Here is a 4,248-nt window from a genome sequence, read left to right on the forward strand (position 1 = left end):
CAGAATCTCATCAAGCAGCTTCTTGAATGATCCCAGGGTGTCAGCTTCAACAACATTACTGGGAAGTTGGTTCCAGACCCTCACAATTCTCTGTGTAAAAAAGTGCCTCCTATTTTCTGTTCTGAATGCCCCTTTATCTAATCTCCATTTGTGACCCCTGGTCCTTGTTTCTTTTTTCAGGTCAAAGAAGTCCCCTGGGTCGACATTGTCTATACCTTTTAGGATTTTGAATGTTTGAATCAGATCGCCGCGTAGTCTTCTTTGTTGAAGACTGAATAGATTCAATTCTTTTAGCCTGTCTGCATACAACATGCCTTTTAAACGCGGGATAATTCTGGTTGCTCTTCTTTGCACTCTTTCTAGAGCAGCAATATCCTTTTTGTAACGAGGTGACCAGAACTGAACACAATATTCTAGGTGAGGTCTTACTTATGTATATATATATATTTTGACTTCATTTATACTTATTGTTTTTGGTTGGTGCAGACAATGAGAGAATGAGAGACAATGAGAGAATCGATGATCTTCTAAATGTGCCTGCTTCTGGATTGTGCAGGGGGCTTGCAGTGAGTCGAGAAAACTAGAACAATCGTCTGGAGTGTGACATCGCCTGTATACCTGGGCTCTTCCATGTTTTAACGTGTTTTTATGTGTGCGTCAAATGAAAGATCAGGTTCAAAAATCACACCCAAGTTGCACGATGATGCTTTTGGGCTAACGGTGTGTCCAGCAACGTTGATGTCAGAAAATGTCAATTTATCACTGAGTTTTTTAGGCCCCAGGATTAAAACCTCTGTTTAGTCTGAATTTAGCATAAATTATTTGGGGGGATCCAACTGTATAGTGGCACATACCCACTTGGCATACTAGAACATGCAGGTTGTTCCTCGGTCTCTATTTCTAGACCTTCAACAGGCTCTTCCATAGCAGATGGAGAATCCTCTTCCTGAGTAACAATAGTGTCATCACTGGGACTATCAGTGGGGTAAAAATCACTACCAGAGTCAGATGGAATCTTGGAGTGTGACTCAGGGTCACTGTCAGTTACCATCAGCACCCTAGTCACCTCTCTGAAGAATCTTTTGTGTGACAGCTTTAGGCAACAAACATCTAATGGATTTACTAGAGGAATGGAGTATATGAGAAAAATGGGTAATGTTTTTTAATAAGTGTTGGCAAATATATAACAAAATGATTTATATCTATCTCTCTCTCTCTACACACACATATATATATATTGTAAAAGGTTGTTTGGTGTGGAAGCCTAACTGGCAGTATAAGAGGCGACACTGACACAGAGGTGTGGGTTTAACCTGGGCAGGCTTTTATTTTTCACGGCAACACACAGTGTATTTGTAGCAATAAAAATAAACAAAAACCAAAATAACACCTGCCCACTTGGGCCCTCGCTCACTTCTTGATCCCTGTCTATCCTTGCAGAGGCTAAGCCCTGTGCAAATAAAAATGACTGCAGTGTGTAGTAAAAATAAAATAAAATACTGCAGTGTGTAGTAAAATTACTGCAGTACAAAAACCACCCTACTGGAGAACTAAACAAAAATAGTTCCAGTCTCAGATCTTCCTGGTTGGTACAGGTTCCTGCCACACCCTTTCAAAAGTGACCTCCACAAAGGTAAGTACAGGTTTTAAAGGTGCATTTATAATCCAAACCCAGGACTGGGCTGTAACTGTTACTTTGTTCCCTTCCAGGTGTTTCAGGTACGTTCTCCAGGTTTTACTTCCCTCCACACAAGAGGAAAGGTGTCCAGTCTGGCCCACACAAGGACATCAGGTACATAGAGGTCGTAATGATAGTTACACAGTCCTGTATTTCAAATAAATGAAGCGTCTGTTTCTTTTTCTTTCAAGGTTAGCAGGAGACCTCTGCTGGTGGAAGAAGGAATGGACACTAGCTGGACCAGCAGTATCCATGCTGGCGTTATACACCACGACTAAAAATGAAATTACACAGTCTGTGTCATGTGTTTCCTTTATCAGTGCTTGAGCACACAGTTCAAAAGTAAGCAGATAGGTCTCTAGGTAACTAATACTGCTGTTTGTAATCCACGCACAGGCAAATCCACACAGTGCTCTTTCACGTTGCCTACTGGTGCTGTGTGGCAAAGTGGTAATGACGTGCAGGTGAGTGCAGTGCAGAAGAATCACACAGACAGACGTTGGTACAGGTGCAAGGGTGTTTATTTATTTTTGTAAATGTCCAGAGCCTCAAGGCAAAACCTGTAAATGATAATAGTGCTGGAAGTGATACAGCGGCGTGTATCACTTCTAATTTATAATCCCGCGGGTTTGACCCGCAACCCCAAAGTCCCGTTCCGACACCCACACTAAACACGAACACAAAAGACAGTGCGTGATTCAAGTGCTAAAAGGTGCAAACACAAAGACAGTTGGTAGTGAAAGGTGAGTGGTGAAGTCCGGGTTTTTCGCTGGCCTGCGGCTGCAGCTCCGGATCGTGCTCAGTAATCCTCTGTGACAAATAACACACAAGACACACAGTGTTAATACACAGACACAGAACACTCACGGTTTCCTCACAGTACGGGCTCCTTCTCGGTTATTTAACTTAACCATATGCAAAGGAACAGATCACTCAAGCCATGCCCCCTATTTATACCCTTGCCCATGACCCCGAGGTTAACGAGCGCATCCGCTCCTCCAGTCCTCGGATGCCACGCCGCTTACCGTCTGGGTCACTGAGCTCGGGTGCCATGGCTCCGCCCCCTTCCGAACTGACCGACTTCCATCTACCCTACGGAATAAATTGTCGTGCCATTTCATTAAGGGTATTCTGTTCCTCGTATACCGTGCTCTCACAGGTCGAGAGGGAGATCTAACACTAAGACTCATTCGATCTCTGTCACATGCTGTAATTACAGTTGGTCTTAAAAATGCCTTGCACTGCAACTGCACTGCAAGTTGCAGTTATTTAAACCAGTCCGTCGGCAATTTGAAGCAAGATCATGCAGGCTAGAGAAGTGAGCGTTGCTTCCACACAGGTAAGTTTAACACTGTGCTAAATATACAACAAATCGAATCTCCGGCAAGAGGTCCACACACTACATTACTCTTAAACTTCCACCACAATCTTGCACACAGCTCAATTGTAATACGTTGTACTCACTGATCGCTGGGTTTGCTCGTACTCCACTCGCTGTTTTTAAAAACTCACTCCGCGGTTACTGCTCTGCACAATCCTGCTGCAATCTCCAATCTTTATTTAAATGTTCCTCCGGGTGAGTCTGCCCCGTCCTCAACCAGCCCCGACACCCACACTTGTATACTGTGTGGGTTTCTTAGCAGTGCTTACAAAGGTACCACGAAATGTTCCTGTAAGGGCAACTGAGAAAGCCAGCACCTCTGCTCACTTTTTTTCTTAAGTAACAAAAATTATTCTCTGCCAAACACGAACTACTTTAGATGTGTAATGGCTTTTGTATAGAATACTAACCTTAGGTTTAGGGTCTCGGTGTTGGGAGAGGATTATTAATTGTTTTATTAACAATAATATGGTGTCTACTTAAATCGCGGTAAATTTCCGTATTTTTCACGGGTATGTTGCGGAATAAAATTAGGATTTTGCGGACATTTCGCGGACCTGTTTAAACATTAAATAAACCTAAGCAGACAGTATTTCAGAACACTATAAAGCCTAAAAATTGTGGTACTTACTTCCTTAATAAAACAGAGTGCTGTCACTTGTTAAAGGCAAGCATGCAGCATCCCTCTGTAGTTGACTTGCCCATATATTGAGACTGCACGTTCTGCATCCACTGAATTGGTTGGAAGTTAAGGCAAAGCTTTGCCAAGTTATACAGATGTGGAAATCGATTAGAAACAGCCCAAAAACTCGGTTACACAAGGGCATCTGGCATACTTTAATAAAGGCAATGTATGAAGCACATTTGTTGTCATATTATTTGTCCAATCCAATATTTTATTTTATTAGTACCGAGTCAAAACATAGAGAACGAACGTGGCTATTCGGGTCTAAAATTCCAACTGTGAAAAAGTAAGCAGCAGGTTGAATCGAGGTGGCTGTGCTGGATCGTTTTAGTACTGATTTAACTTGCAGACAGGAATACTTTTTGTCTGCGCTGACTTTCCAGTTTGGTTTCTGAAAGCTGTTTATTTTACGTTCTGTTTAGCATCCTCTGTAGTAGCCTTTTGTTTAATGTGTGATTCTGAAGCTAAATAGCGATCGATCGTACTTTTTCCAAAGACACATTA

The 4,248-nt window shown here is 42.4% G+C and overlaps 1 long non-coding RNA gene across 1 annotated transcript; it reads right to left on the bottom strand.

Moving 5' to 3' along the window:
- Positions 1-1,301: 1,301 nt before the first annotated feature.
- Positions 1,302-3,798, bottom strand: LOC117425095 (uncharacterized). Its single transcript, XR_009328311.1, has 2 exons — positions 3,143-3,798; positions 1,302-2,488 (listed from the first exon to the last, which is right to left on the bottom strand). It is a non-coding gene; the product is annotated as an uncharacterized LOC117425095 (long non-coding RNA).
- Positions 3,799-4,248: the final 450 nt, after the last annotated feature.

Source organism: Acipenser ruthenus, unplaced genomic scaffold, assembly GCF_902713425.1.
Source record: "Acipenser ruthenus unplaced genomic scaffold, fAciRut3.2 maternal haplotype, whole genome shotgun sequence".
NCBI classification, from domain to species: Eukaryota; Metazoa; Chordata; class Actinopteri; order Acipenseriformes; family Acipenseridae; genus Acipenser; species Acipenser ruthenus.